Below are 18,914 nucleotides of genomic sequence, written 5' to 3'. Positions count from 1 at the left end.
GATGACACCCTTATAACAAGACAGGTTAACAAGAATAAAGTGTAACAAATTTATTTCATTTTTGAAATCAAAGCCTTGCATGACACTGGAACCTTCAGAAATGACACAAACTGCTGTTGTTTTATGCTTAGGTTTCTTAGACGAAGAATGGGCTGTAAACCAAAAATAAAATTTGAAGCCCTTGACCATCTGAATGGACCCCTCCTTTCGGCCAAGGGCATTGCAAAGTTAACCTGAAAATCGAGTTCAGGTCATGATGGGAAGGGAGAGTCAGACATGCCTCATTACCATTAACATTAAAACGATCTTAAGACTGATAGAATAGACTCTTTAAATCTGATAAGAAACATTTACAATCTACTGTCTCTGAGGCCTGCTGATAAAATCTTGTTTTCCACAACCCCTTATTATAATACAGACATTCCTTTCTAATGATTCCAGGTTTTTAGATAATAACTCAACCAATTGCCAATCACATAATCTTTGAATCCACCTATCTGCCCTTGCTTCCAATTGTCCCTACTCTCTGGACTGGACCAATGTACATCTCACATGTATTGATTGACATCTTATGTCTCCCCAAAATGTCTAATGCTGAGTTGTTGCCTGACTCCCTCGGACATGTGTTGTCAGGACTTCCCAAGGACCTTCCAAGGCTGTGTCATTAACTTTGGCAAAATAAACTGCTAAATTGATTGAGACTTCTCTCAGATAATTTTTGGTTTACAGAGTTGTCATGCAGAAGTATAATTGCACAAAAAGAGGTATTACCTAATGGTAATAAACTGGTGGGGGGCACTTAGCAAGGTCCATTTGTTCAGATTCTTCTTGGCCTCTGGATATAGGGTAGGACCTCTCTTGAATGAGGCCTAGGTAGGGAGCAGGACCCCTCCGATGACCTACTTTCAGAGAAGGTAGTTCAGGGAGTTCTTTCATGACCATGCTTAGGAGAGAAATAAGATGATCAGAGACAGAGAAGGTCAGAGAGATCTTCCTCCTTCTGTGGTTTTTCTCATTTTCCTTCAGCTTAAAATACTCAATATGCCAAGGTACCATATTTTAGGATAGTGTTTCCTGTACCTCATCTGTCATCAGTTATTTATTGTTTAGATGGGATCCGTCTCTGTTACCCAGGCTAGAGTGCAGTGGTGTGATCTCAGCTCACTGCAGTCTCTGCCTCCCAGGCTCAAGCCATCCTCCCACTTCAGCCTCCTGAGTAGCTGGGGCCACAGGTACATGCTGCTCTGCCTGGCTAACTTTTGTGTTTTGTAGAGACAGGGTCTCACTTTGTTTCCCAGGCTGGTCTCAAACTCCTGAGCTCAAGAGATCCACCCACCTCAGTCTCCCAGTGTTGGGATTACAGGCATGAGCCACGATGTATGGCTGTAGGTTTTCCCTCTTATGAGGTATGTGACCCTGGGCAAGTCACTCTACCTCTTTGAGCCTTGGTTTTCTCATTCATACTATACCTTTTCCCAGGATTCATATATGTAGGGTGTTTAGGGCAGGAAAAAAGGCATTGAAAATGGGGAATAAAGGATTACTGTATTGAAGAAGATAACTCCTTCCTCCCTTCCTTCCTTTCCTTCTTTCCTTCCTTCCCTCTCTCTTCTTTTTTCTTCCTTTTGTGATAGGGTCTTGCTTGCTCTGTTGCCCACGCTGGAGTACAGTGGTGTGATCAATAACCACCTGATGGGTTCTTCCTGATTGTGGCACAAATAAAGACCACAGCATTGCAGCAAAGCAAGCGTTTAATAGACACAGGCTGGCTACACCACATGGGAGATGGAATTAGTACTCAAGTTAATCTCATCCAAGGCTCGTGGGTTAGGGGTTTTTTAAAGGCAGTTTAGGGGAAGGGGTGGGAGTGGTTAGGCTTTCTGCTGACTTTGTTGGGGCAGAGATGAAATCATAAGAGGTCTAAGCTGTCCTCCTGTGTCCTGAATCACTTCTCAGTGGGGCCACAGGACTTGTCCCTGGGGGTCAGCAGGTCCAGGTGGAGCCATGAGTGTCAGACATGCAAAAAGCCTGAAAAGGTATCTCAAAAGGCTAATCTATAATAGTGGTGTAATCTGCAGGAATGGCTGGCAATCCATGTCTACATCTGAGCAGAATTCAGCTTCCTCTGTTCCCCAGGCCTGGAAAAAACATTCATTTTTTTTTTTTTTTGAGACAGGGTCTTGTTATGTTGCCCAGGCTGGAGTGCAGTGGCTATTCACAGGCATGATCCCATTACTGATCAGCTTGGGAGTTTTGACCTGCTCAGTTTCCGTCCTGGGCCGGTTCACACCTCCTTAGGCAACCTGGTGGTCCCCTGCTTTCGGGAGGTCACCATATTGATGCAGAACTTAGTGCAGACACCCACCGATTGGCATAGTGCACTACAGCCCAGAACTCCTGGGCTCAATCGATCAGCCCACCTCAGCCTCCTGAGTAGCTGGGACTACAGGCAGGCGCCACCACTGTGCCTGGCTACATTAGCTTTATAAAGGCATTTGAGTTTTGGGGAAGGGCTATTATCATTTAAATTATAATCTAAATGTCTTCCAAAGTTAGCTAGAGACCCAAAGCCCAGCAATGATTAAGGCGGCTTTAAAGCTTGGGAGTTTGTCATAATTTCCTCACTGATAAAAGTTTTGCAAAGGTGGTTTCAGCCATAGCTCACTTTAGCCTCGAAATGAGGCTGTGTCTGCATTTTGTCAAAATAATCCTTATGCCAAAGAGAGGCATATTTGGGGTGCGATATTCTGGTTTCCTACTCATATTTTGTGATGGTGTGCCCTGAACCTCATATATACATATAATTTCTCAACAACTACAATGTAGGGACTATATGATAGATAGAGGAAAATGAAGCTAAGAATGTAATGAATTTGCCCAGTGCCACATTTTGTGTTAAAATGGATTATTGTTCTAATTCTTCATTCCCTTCGAACTCCTGGGCTCAAGGAATCCTCTTGCCTCAGTGTCATATTTTGTTTATATTATAGGAGAGGAAAAAATAATTTTTCCTCTACTTTTTCTAAGTTCTTAGTTGGATATACTCCTGTAAGAAAAGATGGTTTAACAAGAGAAAAACTGAAGTTTAATAAAATGCATATCTAATGTATATATGGGAGATACCCAGGGAATGAGTAATTCTCAAGAGTACATTTATGTGATTTAAAACATCATCTTCTGCAGAAACAAAGAGGGATGTGAGGAAGGGCCAATTATGAGATGGCCAGGAAAAATATTGTAAAACAATTACTTCTTCACTGGTGAGTTTCTAGTGATTTAGAGTCATTCTTCTCTTCCTGGTACAGAAAGAGAGCAAGCGAGAGAGAGAGAGAGAGAGAGAGAAACCCTTGCAACTGGAGGTTTGCTTTGTATAAGTACATTTCTCTTATGAAATGATAACGTCTTTTTCAGAGCTTTTCCTGTTGAGATAGAATAGGGATGTGGCCCTTCTTTCATGTTTAACCATACCTTTTACTTAAAGAATTCCAGGAACTGGCCATAGGAAATCTATTACACCAAGGTTTGGAATGTCCTACCTTGGTAAGGAATGCTAAACAATTGACCTACAGCCTTGTTGCCGCTGGCCAGACTACCAGGTGGTTCATTATTCACAACCATCACAACCAGATATACTGACCTGCATACCTCACCCATCATGTGCCTTGCCCAGCCCAGCCTGTTTACCTTATCCCTGATGTCAGTTCCTGTGATTTGCCTAATAAAAAAAATCCCTACTGGCTTTTTTTTAGAGTCAGCTGGAGTCATTGCACCTCTGTTGTTTCCCTTGTGGTTTTTTTTAATTTTTGAGATGGAGTCTCACTCTGTTGCCCAGGCTAGAGTGAAATGGTGCCATCTCAGATCATTGCAACCTCTGCCTCCCAGGTTCAAGCAATTCTTCTGCCTCAGCCTCCTGAGTAGCTGTAATTACAGGCGCTAGTCAACATGCCTAGCTAATTTTTGTATTTTTAGTAGAGACAGGGTTTTACCTATTGGTCAGGCTGGTCTTGAACTCCTGACCTCAGGTGATCTACCCACCTTGGATTCCCAAAGTGTTGGGATTACAGGCGTAAGCCACTTCGCCCAGCCCATACCCATCTACTCTTTCTCTGGAAAGGGTCTAGCTGACTTGGTTTTCCTGTGCTACTGCCATTCTGCACTTTGGCTCTTAGTGGCTATAGTCAGCTGCTGTCCCTACAGGGCTAAGGCTGGTCTCACTGGATTATTGAGCTCTACCTGATATCCTTGGAGAGACAGAAAAAGGCTCTCATCCATTGCTGTTTCAACTTTTCTTTTAGGATCCCCAAAGCCTTCAATCCCCTCTCTGGGAAGAAGGTCTCCTGGGGCTTAGTTGATAGTCAAATTAGATCACCCATTGTTATATTCAAAGTATCCTCTAACCCACTGATCCATGTTCTTAGACTAAGACTATATCTCAGTGTTCTTCCCCAGAGTGAGATTCCTGATTCCCGTGGATACATCCCTTGGAGGCTGAGGACAACGTTTGCTTTTCCTTAAGTTCTCCTAGGCCTTCTGAAACATAAGTTGTTTTAATTGTGGACCTGTATAAAAGCAGTGCATGGACAAAAAGAAATAGTGGGAGATGGCATTTGCTACTGAGTTCCCATTACTGAAACTCTGGTTCCAGCCATACTTTATCTCACTTATGCTGGCAAGTCTTCTTTCAGCACTTTAAAGATGTTGTTTTACTATGTTCTCGTAACCATCCAATGGGTTCACCTTGCCTGCTGCTTAGACAGCGCTGATTTATCAAGATAGGGGAATTGTAGTAGAGAAAGTGTAATTTACGTGGAGATGGCTGTGCGAGAGAGCAGAGTTTTTATTACTCAAATCAGTCTCCTCAAGCATTCTAGCATTCGGGGATCAGTTTTTAAGGACAACATGGTAGGTGCGGGGAAGCCAGTGAGCCAGGAGTGCTGACTGGTCAGAGATAAAACCATAGGGAGTTGAAGCTTAGAGAACTATCACTGAGATGGGAAGAGGAACAGGCTGCTGTAGAGGGTGAAGCAAAAATGGGAGAGCTGAGGTTAGGCAATAATGTGGTGGTGCTAAAGAAAAATGCATAAGAAAAGGATTAACAGCAATCACAAGTAAAAGACTGGAGAAGGGGCCTAACAGTAAAGGAGAATGAGGAGAAGGAAGAGTTGACAGCAAAGGTGAAAGCAGAATAACAGTTGTCAGTGTGGTTTGGGGAGATACAGAAGGCCCAGGAAGGCCACCAGGAAAAGGCTGCCATGTCAGGCAGGACACAGAGAACAACTGAGGAAAAGAAGATTCTTACAAGATGGTGAAGGTGCCATTGTAGGTGCTGAGCTCTGGCATAGGCCCTTGGTGAAGCCTCTGCTTTGGGGTGAGGTCAATACATGACAGTGTCTCATCTCTGCAGGTACAGAGCTCACATACGTTGCTGCTTATGGAGGTCTTCTGTTCCTCTTGTGCAGTTAAAGCCTTATTTTGGGTGTAATTTTCAGACTGCACCAATGAATTCTGAGTAGGTTCTAGTTCAGAAGGTGGGCCTGTGACTTCAGTCAGGTTTTGATGCCGATTCTGAACCTGGTCTGGACATACAGCTGTAGTCTTGTCCAGGCCTGTAGAGTTGAATCTCTGTAGTGGGTTCTGGAGCTATGGCAAACCCCAGGTCTGGAGGCTGAGTTGAGGTTTTCTTTGTGGTTGGAGAAGGTTTACCTGTGTAGTAGGTTCTGTAATTAGTTTAAGTTCCAACTCCAAAGTTTGAACTGTGAATTGAGTGAGATTTGAATACTGAGCCTGATCGTGTCTGGAGGTAGAAGTGTCACCTCAGGGTGTTTTGGAGGAGGAGCTGTAGTCATCAGGGATGTAGAAGGCTCAACCTTTGTAGTGGATTCTGGAGTGATGGTACACCCCATATCCAAAGGTTGAACTGTGACAATAGGGAGCAGGAGAAACCAGGTCTGCCTTGTGTTGGAACAGATATCTCATAACCATACCAAGGGTGAACTACAACCTCCTTATGTAGTAGCTCTGGAGGCTGAGTTGGGGTCTTATGCATGGTTGTAGAAGATTCGACTTCCATAGTGGATTCTGGAGTTAAGGTAAGTTTCAGATCCAAAGTTGAACTGTGACTTGAGTCAGGTTTGAATGCTGAGTCTGAACCTGAACAGGATGTGAAAGTGTCACCTCAGGGTGCTTTGGAGGAACTATAGTCTTCTTCAGAAGTGTAGAATATTCAAGCTCTGAGGTGAGTTCTGGAGTTATTGTATGTCTAGGTCCAAAGGTTGAACTGTAACTATGGGTGACAATGGATGCTGAGCTTGATTCTGACCTGGTGTTGGAACAGTTACCTCTTGATATACCGGAGATTAAAGTACAACTTTCTTAGGAAGCTGAGTGGGGGTCTCCTGCATGGTTGGAGAATGTTCAACCTCTGTAATGGATTCTGCAGTGATTGTAAGCCCCAGATCATAAGGTTGAATTATGACACTGAGCCATGTTTAATGCTGAGCTTGATACTGATCAGAATTGGAATTGTTACCTCATAATGAGTTGGAGGTTGAGCTACAACCTCGATAGGTGGCCCTGGAAGCTGAGTTGAGTTCTCTATGGTTGGAGTAAATATACCCTCTGTCATGGTTGTAGAGTTGTAAGTTTGAGAGCCAAAGGTTGAACCATGACCTCAGGTTTGTGTGGTAAACCTGATGTGGAGGTAGAAGTGTCACCTCAGGGTGTTCTGGAGGAGCTTCCAGCTTCCTCAGGGTTGTAGAATGCTCAGCCTCCATAGTGGATTCTGGAGTTATGGTAAGCTCCAGGTGTAAAGGTTGAAATGTGGCATGGGGTGATTCTGGATACTGAGCTTGGTCCTGGCCTGCTGTTGAAATTGTTATCTCATAGTGCATTGGAGGTCGAGCTGCAACCCCTTTAGGGAACTCTGGAAGCTGAGCTGGGACCATCTGCTGCCTGAAGTTTCTACCTCATTAGGGACTCTGGAGCCTGAACTGTGCCCTTATACTGGGTTGGAGAAGGTTCTGCCTTCATAGGGGCCTCTGGAGTCTTAGCTGGAACCTCCTCTTGAGTTAGAGATGGTTCCACCTCCTAAGGGAGCTGTGGAGTCAGAGATGGAATCATCTGCTGGGTGAGAGTGGGTTCCACAACCATAGGGGGCTCTCAAGACTAAGCAGTTTCTGCCTGCTGGACTGGAGAGGATTCTACCTCTTCAGGTGACTCTGAGTTGGTGAGTTGAGGCCTGTTGTAGGACTAGAGATGGTTCGAACTTCTCAGGTGGCTGAGCTGATATCTCCTGCTGCTGTGGAAGACTCATTTCTTTCGTCAAATTTGGAGGATGACCTGAGGCTTCCTGTTGTGTTACAGATGGATCAACTTCCTTAAGGGGTCCTGGTGTCTCAGCTGTGTACTCTTGCTGGACTGGAGGATGTTCTACCTCTTTAGGAGCATCTGAGGTCTGAGCTGTGGCCTCCTGCTGGGCTGAAGATTCAATCTTTTCAGGAGACTCCAGAGGCAAGGAAGGGGAATCAGGATGAGCTAGAGAAAACAGCCTGCTCACTAAGAATAAGAGGATTGTCCTTCTGGACTGGAGAAAGTTCAACCTCCATAGTGACTGCTGTAGGTATGGCAAGGTCCATAATCCACACTTTTAACTGTGGTATGAGGCAAAGTTGAATTATTTCTGAATATCAAAGACAGATATAGAGGTGAAAATACCATCTCATCATTCAGTGAGCTTACAATGTCTGAGGAGAGCTAGGCTGGAGACTGAGTTGTGGGCTCTTGATAGACTTGGAGGAAGTCATCATTTCCAGGGTATTTAGCTACTGAACAATAATCTCTTGTGGGTCTCTCAAATGTTTAAACTGCTCAGGGGACATTAAGGACTGAACTGGGGCTCTGTGTCGGGTTAAAATTTCAAGCTGATAGGTGAACTCTGGAGTCATGGTAACCATTTGATCCACAGGCTTAACAGTGACATGGTGTAATGTTGGAGGCTGAATTTGATCATGACTTAGAGGAGAAACTGTTACCTCATGATGCTCTGAAGGTTAAGCTAAAACTTCTTTAGGGACCTCTGAAGGCTGAGCTGGGGCATCTTACTGGGTTGAGAAGACTCGACCTACTCAGGGGCCTGTGCATGCTCAGCTGCAGTCTCCTACTGTATTGGAAAGGGGTTCTTATTTTTAGTAGGTTCTGGAGATAATGAACTGAAGTCTCCTGTTGAACTGGTAAAGATCCAGCATCTTCCAATGATTCTGTAGGCAGAGGCAGGCCCTCATGTTGGGTAGTGAAAGGTTCCACATCATTAACTGGCTCTGAGAGCTGAGCTGTAGCCTCCTGGTGGATTCAAGAAGTTCCCAACTCTGCAGTAGGCTCTGTTGCTATAGTGAGCTGCATATCTGGAGGCTTCACAATGACATTAGGCATATCTGAATGCAGACCTTGATGGTGACCTGGAGGTGAAACTGTTCCTTGATGTTTTGGAGGCTGAGCTAGGATCTCCTGCAGGCTAGAGAGGATTTAACTTCCCCAGAAGACTCGGAAGGTAGACCTGGCTGCTCCTGCTCCCTGGAAAAAGGTTCAGCCTTCACAGGAGGACCTGGAGGCTCAGCTGGGGTCCCTTGCTGGGGGCAGAATATTTCATCTCCTCAGGGCACTCTGTTGTCTAAGCTGGTGCCTCTAATTGGGTTGAGAAAGAGTCTACCTCCCTGGGGTTCTCTGCAGACTGAGCTGCAGCCTGTCTACTAAATTTCGACCATACCTATAATCATGCCTTTGCCTAGACTGTACTCATATTTTTTTTATTTAACAAATTAGAGCTACACTTTAAGCCCCAAGTAAAGTTTTAGCTTATTGATATATGTTTCCCTGACCTCTATACCTCAAGGTTTACAGATCTAGCACCGATGGTCTGCATTATCTTTTAGTACTTCATTATATATATATATCTCCCTTTTATGCCTATTCTCTTTCTTCTCTTCCATCATTTTCATGTTCTGAAGACAGTATCATACTTGGCCCAGGGTTGGACACAAAATGACTGCTACATATAGAAAGCCAGGGACAATGATGACATAAAGAACTGAATAATCGGCCGGGCGCGGTGGCTCAAGCCTGTAATCCCAGCACTTTGGGAGGCCGAGGCGGGTGGATCACGAGGTCAAGAGATCGAGACCATCCTGGTCAACATGGTGAAACCCCGTCTCTACTAAAACTACAAAAAATTAGCTGGGCATGGTGGTGCGTGCCTGTAATCCCAGCTACTCAGGAGGCTGAGGCAGGAGAATTGCCTGAACCCAGGAGGCGGAGGTTGCGGTGAGCCGAGATCGCGCCATTGCACTCCAGCCTGGGTAACAAGAGCGAAACTCCGTCTCAAAAAAAAACAAAAAACAAAAAAAAACCAAAAACTGAATAATCATGTTAACAGCCAACACACTCACATATGGTAGGCGCAGATTAAGTATTACATGTATTCACTCATCTAAATCTCACAACAATCCTATGGCATGGTAACTAGCATAATCCCCAGCTTAAACATGAGAAAATTGAGTCACAGAGTGGAATAACTTGCTCAGAGTAACCAAGCTAATAAATGAAAGACCTGGGTTCAAACCCAAGCAGCCTAGCTCCAGAATCAACTCTTAGCCACATAGAGGATCATCACTGAGATGGGAAGAAAGACAGGCTGCTGTAAAGAGGGTGAAGTGAAAATGGGAGGAGAGCTGCAGAGTAAGCAATGATGTCATGGGACTGAGTAAGGGCAATCACCAGCAAAAGACTGGAGAAGGGGCCTAACAGTAAAGGTGAATGAGAAGCAAGAATTGACAAGTAAAGGTGAAAGCAGAAAGTCAGTTGTCAGTTTGGTTTGGGGAGATACAGAAAGCCCAGGAAGGCCTCCATCAGGAAAAGGCTGCCAGGTCAGGCAGGACACAGAGAACAATTGAGGAAAGGTGATTCTTATAAGATGGGGAAGGTGCTATTGTAGGTGCTGGGCTCTGTCAGAGGCACTTGGTGGAACCTCTGCTTTGGGCTGAGATCAATACATGACAGTGTCTCATCTCTGCAGGTTCATACCTCACATGTGTTGGTGCTGGCCTTCTGTTCCTCTTGTGGAGTTAAAGCCTTATTTTGGGCATAACTTTCAGACTGCATCAGTGAATTCCGAGTAGGTTCTAGTTCAGAAGGTGAACCTGTGACTTCAGTCAGGTTTCGATGCTGTTTGAACCTGGTCTAGTCATGGAGCTGTAGTCTTGTCCAGGGCTGTAGAACGTTCAATCTCTGTAGTGGGTTCTAGAGTTATGGCGAGCCCCATATGTGAAGGCTGTGCTGAGGTCTCCTTTGTGGTGGAGAAAGTTTAACCTCTGTAGTAGGTTTTGTAGTTATGGTAAGTTCCAGGTTCAAAGGTTGGACTGTGAGTGGAGTAAGGTTTGAAAGCTGAGCCTGATTCTTGCCTGGAGGTAGAAGTGTCACCTCAGGGTGCTTTGGACGAGGAGCTATACCTGTCAGGGTTGTAGAAGTACTGAGCTTGATCCTGGCCTGGTATTGGAATGGGTACCTCATAATAATACACAGGTGGTTGAGCTACAAACTTCTTAGGTAGCTCTGGAGGCCGAGTTGGGGTCTTCTGCATGGTTGGAGAAGTTTCAGCAGAGGATTCTGGAGTTAAGGTAAGTTGCTGACCCAAAGGTTGAACTATGACTTGAGTCAGGTTTGAATGTTGAGTCTGAACCTGGTCTGAATGTGGAAGTGTCACCTCAGGGTTCTTTGGAGGAACTATAATCTTCTTCAGGGGTGTAGAATGTTCAATCTCTGTAGTGGGTTCTAGAGTTATGGTGAGTCCACCAGGTCCAGAGGTTGAACTGTAACTCTGGGTGATATTCAATGCTGAGCTTGATGCTGACCTGGTGTTGGAACAGTCTTCTCTTGATATACTGGTTAGATCAACATGGTGAAACCCTCTCTGTACTGAAAATACAAAAATTAGCTGGGTGTGGTGGTGCACACCTGTAGACCCAGCTGCTCATCAGGTTGAGGCAGAAGAATCGCTTGAACCAGGGAGTTGGAGGTTGCAGTGAGCCGAGATCATGCCACTGCACTCCAGACTAGCAACAGACTCCATTTCATAAAACGAAAACAAACAAAAAATCAAAAAGAAAAAAATCATCCCTGAACTTCTTAGCAATAATTCCTAGACTAAGCACAAAGCACCATGTTTATTGCAGGTTTGCTCTTGGACATGTCAATAAGCACAGCTCCAACGAAAGTGCTCTTTTTATTATCCCTGTGAGAAAGTGGGTACATAGTGCAATGTGAAGGGCATGTGTGACTTGTGCAGAATCTCCCATAAACAGCAAGAAAAGCAATGTTAAGTCCTACAGTGTTAACATATGACCCTCTGACCTGCATTAATAAGATATCTTATAGAAAGAGCAGATTCCCACTTGCCATGTAATTCATAGAGTGATGCTAGTCTGCTAAGCAAATAAAGTCACACAGCATGGAGGTGCTGCTGCCCTGGAAGCATTGCAATCAATTGTCTATATTCAGTGCTGAGCTTGATCTTGACCTGGTGTTGGAACTGTCTCCTCTTGATATAGTGGAAGTTGAGGTATAACTACCTTAGGATGCTGAGCTGGCGTCTCCTGCATGGAGAAAATTCAATTTCTGTAATGGATTCTGGAATGACTGCTAGCCCCAGGTCCAAAGGTTGAAATGTGACACTGGGCAATGCTGAATGCTGAACTTGATTCTGACCTTGTGTTGGACTGTCATCTCGTAATGAGCTGGAGGTTGACCTACAACCTCTGTAGGTGGCTCTGGAAGTTGATTTGAGTTCTCCATGGTTGGAGAAAATATAACCTTTGTAGTAGGTTGTGGAGTCGTGGTAAGTTTGAGATCCAAAGGTTAAACTGTGACCTCAGTTAGGTTTGTGTGCTGAGCCTAAACCTGGTGTGGAGGTGGAAGTGTTACCTCAGGGAATTTTGGAGGAGCTGTCATCTTCCTCAGGGTTGTAGAATGCTCAGCCTCCATAGTAGATTCTGGAGTTATGGTAAGCCCCAGGTGTAAAGGTTGAAATGTGACACTGGGTGATACTGGATACCGAGCTTAGTGCTGACTTGCTGTTGCAATTTTCATCTCATAATGCATTGGAGGTTGAGCTGCAACCACCTTAGGGAGCTCTGGAAGCTGAGCTGGGACCATCTGCTGGCTTGAAAGTTCTATCTTTTTGGGGGATTCTGGAGCCTGAACTGTGGCCTCCTGCTGAGTTGGAGAAGGTTCTGCCTCCATCAGGGGTCTGGAGTCTGAGCTGGAAATTTTTGGTGAGTTAGAGATGGTTCCACTTCCTGAGGGAGCTGTGGAGGAGAAGATGGGGCTATCTGCTGGATTGGAGACGGTTCTATCACCATAGAGGGCTCTGAAAACTGAGCAGGGATTGCCTGCTGGACTGGAGAGGATTCTACCTCTTTAGATGGCTCTAAAAGCTGAGTTGGGGTCTGTTGTAGTACTGGAGATAGTTTGACCTTCTCAGGTGACTCTAGTGACTGAGCTGGTATCTCCAGCTTTGGTGGAGGACTAACCTCTTTTCGTGGACTTCAGAGGATGGCCTGAGGCTTCCTGCTGGGTTGCACATGGTTCAACCTCCTTAGGGTGCTCTGTTGGCTTGGCTGGAAACTCTTGCTGGACTGAAGAAGGTTCTACCTCTTTAGGGGGATTTGGAGTCTGAGCTGTGGCCTCTTGCTAGGCTGAAGATTCAATCTTCAACCTCCTTAGGGGGTTCTGTTGGCTCCGCTGGAAACTCTTGCTGGACTGGAGAAGGTTCTGCTTCTTTAGGGGAATTTGGAGTCTGAGCTGTGGCCTCTTGCTAGGCTGAAGAGCCAATATTTTCAGGAGACTCCAGAGGTAGGGAAGGGGAATCAAGATGGGCTGCTGAAAAGTCAGCCTGCTCACTGGGAATAGGTGGTTGTCCCGCTGGATTGGAGAAGGTTCAACCTCCATAGTGACTGCTGTAGGTATGGTAAGCTCCATATCCACATTTTTTTTTTTTTGAGATAGACTCTTGCTCTATCTCCCAGGCTGGCGTGCAATGGCACAATCTCAGCTCACTGCAATCTCCACCTCCCAGGTTCAAGCAATTATCCTGCCTTAGCCTCCCGAATAGCTAAGATTACAGGAGCCTGACACCACACCCAGCTAGCTTGTATTTTTTAGTAAAGATGGGGTTTCACCATGTTGGCCAGGCTGGTCTCAAACTCCTGACCTCAGGTGATCCACCCATTTTGGGCTCCCAAAGTGCTGGGATTACAGGCGTGAGCCACCACACCTGGCCCATATTCACATTTTTAACTGTGGTATTAGGCAAAGTTGGATTATTTCTCAATATTGAAGACAGATCTAGAGGTGAAAATTCCATCTCATCATTCAATGAACTTACAATGTCTGAGGAGAGCTGAGCGGGAGACTGAGTTGTGGGCTCTTGATAGACTTGGAAGAAGTCATCATTTCCAGGGGTATTTAGCTACTAAATGATAATCTCTTGCTGGTCTTTCAAATGTTTAAATTGCTCAGGGGACATTATGAACCGATCTGGGAGCCTGTGCTTGGTTAAAATTTCACCTGGCAGGGGAACACTGGAATCATATTAACCATGTGATCCACAGGTTTCACAGTGTTATTGTGCAATGTTGGAAGCTGAACTTGATCATGACTTAGAGGAGAAAGTGTTATCTCATGATGCTCTAGAGGTTGAGCTACAACTTCATTAGGGGAGCTCTGAAGGCTGAGCTGGGGCGTCTTGCTGGGTTGGAGAAGACTCAACCTCCTCAGGGGTCTGTGGATGTTGAGTTGTAGCCTCCTGCTGGGTTGGAGTGGGGCTCTCATCTTTAGTAGGTTCTGGACATTGAACTGAGGTCTCCTGTTGAACTGGTAAAGGTGCAGCCTCTTCTGATGATTCTGTAGGCAGAGTTGAGCCCCTGTGCTGGGTGGCAGAAGGTTTCACATCATTAATTGGCCCTGAGAACTGAGCTGTACCCTCCTGGTGGAATAGACAAGTTCCTAACTCTGCAGTAGGCTCTGTTGCTATGGTGAGCTCCATATCTGATGCTTAACAGTGACACTGGGCAAATCTGAATGCTGAGCTCGATGGTGACCTGGAGATGAAACTGTTACCTCATGATGTTTTTGAGGCTGAGCTGGAATCTCCTGCTGGGGTGGAGAAGATTCAACCTCCCAGAAGACTTAGAAGGCTGAGCTGGCTGCTCCTGCTCACTGGGAAAAGGATCAATCTCCACAGGAGAACCTGGAGGCTCAGTTGGGGCCTCCTTTTGGGTTGCTGAAGTATCCACCTCCTCTGGAGGCTGGATTGGGGCTTCCTGCTGTACTGCAGAGGATTCAGTGTTCTTGGTAGGCTGTGAAGATCTGCTAATCTATATCTGCAGGTTTAACTATAATGTTGAGCAAGTTATAATGAGCTCCATCCTCACCCTGAGGTTGAACTGTCACCTCATGATTCAGTGGAGTTTGATCTCCACTCTCCATAGAAGACTCTGGAGGCAGAGCTGGGGTCTCCTGCTGGGTCTGAGAAGGTTCAACCTCCCCAGGAAACTGAGAAGGCTGAGCTGCTCCTGCTCATTGGAGGAAGGTTCAGCCTCCACAGGATGACCTGGAGGCTAAGCTGGGGTCCATTGCTGGGTTGCTGAAGATTTCATCTCCTCAGGGTGCTCTGGTGTCTGAGCTGGGGCCTCTAATTGGGTTAAGAGTCCACCTCCTCGGGGTTCTCTGGAGGCTGAGCTGTGGCCTGTTCTACTTAATTCTGACCATACCTATAACCATGCCTTTGCCTAGACTGTACTCCCATTTTTTCTTGTTTTCTTATTTTTTTTTTGAGATGTAGTCATGCTCTGTTGCCCAGGCTGGAGTGCAGTGGCGCCATCTCAGCTCACCAAAACTTCTGCCTCCTAGGTTCAAGCAATTCTGTTGCCTCAGCCTCCTGAGTAGCTGGGACTATAGGCACATGCCACCACGCCTGGCTAATTTTTGTATTTTTAGTAGAGACGGGGTTTCACCGTGTTAGCCAGAATGACCTCAATCTTCTGACCTCATGATCTGCCTGCCTTGGCCTCCCAAAGTGCTGGGATTTCTGGCATGAGCCACTGCGCCTAGCTCATTTTTTTCTTATTTAACAAATTATAGCTACACTTTAAACCCCAGGTAAAGTTTTAGCTTACTGATATAGGTTCCCCTGACCGCCACACCTCAAGGATCACATATTCTGGCAAATTGTAGCACCGATGATCTGCATTATCTTTTAGTACTTATTATGTACACCTCCCTTTTTATGCCTATTCCCTTTTTCCTTCATATCATTTTCATGTTCTGGAGACAGTGTCATACTTGTCCTTGGGTTGGACACAAAACGACTGCTATATATAGAAAGCCAGGGAAAAAGATGAGTTCCAGATACAACTAAAGAACTGAGTAATCATGTTAAAAGCCAACACTCTTACATATGCTAGGCACTGATGTTAAGTATTACAGGTATTCACTCATCTAAATCTCACAACAAACCTATGAAATGGTAACTAGCATAATCCCCAGTTTAAAGACGAGGAAATTGAGTCATAGAGCAGAATAACTTGCTCAGGGTAACCAAGCTAATAAATGACAGACCTGGATTCAAACCTAGTAACCTGGCTTCAGAATCAACTCTTAGCCACTTAGAACACTATTACTGAGATGGGGAGAGAGACAGAGTGCTGTAAAGAGGGTGAAGTGCAAATAGGAAGATAGCAGCACTTAAGCAATGAAATAATGGGGCTAAAGGAAAATGGATAAGAAAAGGATTAAGAGCAATCACAAGTAAAAGACTGGAGAAGGGGCCCAACAGTAAAGGAGAATGAGAAGGAAGAATTGACGGAAAGGTGAAAGCAGAAAGTCAGTTGTCCGTGTGGTTTGGGGAGATACAGAAGGTCCAGGAAGGCTGCCAGGAAAAGGCTGCTGTGTCAGGCAGGACACAGAGAACAGTTGAGGAAAGGTGATTTTACAAGATGGGGAATGTGCCATTGTAGGTGTTGGGCTCTGGGACAGGACCTTGGTGGAGCCTCTGCCTTGGGCTGAGGTCAGTACTTGACAGTGTCTCATTTGTGCCAGTATAAAGCTCACATATGTTGTGCTTGTGGAGGCCTTCTGTTCCTCTTGTGCAGTTAAAGCTTTATTTTAGGCATAACTTTCAGACGGAACCAATAAATCCTGAGTAGGTTCTAGTTCAAAGGTGGACCTGTGACTTCAGTCAGGTTTTGATACTGATTCTGAACCTGGTCTGGACATGGAGCTGTAGTCTTGTCCAGGTCTGTAGAATGTTCAATGTCTGTATAGCATTTAGAGTTATGGCAAGCCTCAGGTCTGGAGGCTGAGTTGAGGTCTCCACTGTGGTTGGAGAAGGTTAACCCCCGTAGTAGGTTCTGCATTTATGGTAAGTTCCAAGTCCAAGTTTAAGTATGACTTGGGTCAGGTTTGAATGCTGAGCCCGACTCTTGTCTCAAGGTGAAAATGTCACCTCAGGGTGCTTTGGAAGAGGATCTGTAGTCATCATGGCTGTAGAAGTCTCAACCTTTGTAGTGGATTCTGGAGTGACGTTACACCCCAGATCCAAAGGTTGAACTGTGACACTAGGTTATGTTGGATGCTGAGCTCTATCCGGGCCTTGTGTTGGAACAGACATCTCATAATAATACCAACAAAGGTGAACTACAGCCTCCTTATGTAGTAGCTCTGGAGGCTAAGTTGGGGTCTTATGCATGGTTGGAGAGGATTCAACTTCCATAGTGGATTCTGGAGTTAAGGTAAGTTTCAGATCCAAAGTTGAACTGTGACTTGAGTCAGGTTTGAATGCTGAGTCTGAACCTGAACAGGATGTGAAAGTGTCACCTCAGGGTGCTTTGGAGGAACTATAGTCTTCTTCAGAAGTGTAGAATATTCAAGCTCTGAGGTGAGTTCTGGAGTTATTGTATGTCTAGGTCCAAAGGTTGAACTGTAACTATGGGTGACAATGGATGCTGAGCTTGATTCTGACCTGGTGTTGGAACAGTTACCTCTTGATATACCGGAGATTAAAGTACAACTTTCTTAGGAAGCTGAGTGGGGGTCTCCTGCATGGTTGGAGAATGTTCAACCTCTGTAATGGATTCTGCAGTGATTGTAAGCCCCAGATCATAAGGTTGAATTATGACACTGAGCCATGTTTAATGCTGAGCTTGATCCTGACCAGAATTGGAACTGTTATCTCATAATGAGCGGCAGGTTGAGCTACAATCTTGACAGGTGGTCCTGGAAGGTGAGTTGAGTTCTCCATGGTTGGAGTAAATATACCCTCTGTAGTAGGTTGTGGGGTTGTAGTAAGTTTGAGATCTAAAGGTTAAACTGTGACCTCAGTTACATTTGAGATCTAAAGGAAGTGTCATTCTGAGGTGACACATCCACCTCCACACCAAGTTTAGTGCTAAGCCTAAACCTAGTGTGGAGGTGGAAGTGTCACCTCAGGATGTTTTGGAGGAGCTGTCATCTTCCTCAGGGTTGTAGAATGCTCAGCCTCCATAGTGGATTCTGGAGTTATGGTAAGCTCCAGGTGTAAGGGCTGAATTGTGACACTGGATACTGAGCTTGGTCCTGGCCTGCTGTTGAAATTGTCATCTCATAATGTATTGGAGGTTGAGCTGCAACCCCCTTAGGGAACTCTGGAAGCTGAGCTGGGATCTTCTGCTGACTTGAAGGTTCTGCCTCCTTAGGAGGCTCTGGAGCCTGAACTCTGGCCTCCTGCTGGACTGGAAAATGTTCTGCCTCCAAAGGGTGCTCTGGAGTTTGAGTTGGAAACTTCTGCTGAATGAGAGATTGTTCCACCTCCTGAGGGAGATCTGGAGGCAAAGATGGGGCCATCTGCTGTGTCGAAGAGGGTTCTACCATCATATGGGGCTCTGAAGACTGAGCAGTCCCTGCCTGCTGGAGTGGATTCCATCTCTTCAGGTGGCTCTAAAAGCTGAATTGGGGCCTGCTGTAGGAATAGGGATGGTTTGACCTTCTCAGTTGGCTGATGGCTGAGCTGGTATCTCCAGCTGTGATGGGGGACTGACCTCTGCAGTGGACTTTGGAGGATGCCCTGAGGCTTTCTTCTGTGTTGCAGATGGTTCAACCTCCTTAGGGGGCTCCAGTGCCTCAGCTGGGGACTCTTGCTGGAGAAAATTCTACCGTTTTAGCAGGATTTGGGATCTGAGCTGTGGCCTCTTGCTGTGATGGAGACTCAGTCTTTTCAGGAGAATCCAGAGGTGGGGAAAGGAATCAGGCTGGGTTAGAGAAAGATCAGCCTACTCAGTGGGGATAGGAGGGTTGTCCAGGTGGACTGGGGAAGGTTCAACCTCCATAATGACTTCACTAGCTATGGTGAGGTCCATATCCTCATTTTTAACTGTGGTATTAGGTAAAGTTGAATTACTTTCAAACACTAAAGACAGATTTAGAGGTGAAAATACCATCTCATCATTCAATGACTTTACAAAGTCTGAGGAGAGCTCAACTGGAGGCTGAGTTGTGGGCTACTGATGGACTGGAGGAAGTTCATTTTCATGGGTATTTAGCTGCTGCATGAAAATCTCTTGCTGGTCTTTCAAATGTTTAAACTGCTCAAGGGACATTACGAACTTATCTGGCCCTCCTGTTGGGTTAAAGTTTCAACCTGTTAGGTGAATTCTGGAGTCATGGTTACCATGTGATTCACAGGCTTAACAGTGACATGGTGCCATGTTGAAGGCTGAACTTGATCATGACTTAGAGGAGAAGGTGTTAACTCATGATAAGCTAGAGGTTGAGTTACAACTTCATTAGGGATCTCTGAAGGCTGAGCTGGGGCCTATTGCTGTGTTGGAGAA

The 18,914-nt window shown here is 45.5% G+C and overlaps 1 pseudogene; it reads right to left on the bottom strand.

Annotated features, from left to right (window-relative positions):
* Positions 1–16,212: 16,212 nt before the first annotated feature.
* LOC116552674 lies at positions 16,213–17,105 on the bottom strand (annotated as a pseudogene).
* Between the last annotated feature and the right edge of the window lie 1,809 nt (positions 17,106–18,914).

This window comes from Sapajus apella, unplaced genomic scaffold, assembly GCF_009761245.1.
Source record: "Sapajus apella isolate SASKATOON/1434 unplaced genomic scaffold, GSC_monkey_1.0 scaffold12, whole genome shotgun sequence".
NCBI classification, from domain to species: domain Eukaryota; kingdom Metazoa; phylum Chordata; class Mammalia; order Primates; family Cebidae; genus Sapajus; species Sapajus apella.
This window is presented reverse-complemented; position numbering and strand designations above follow the sequence as displayed.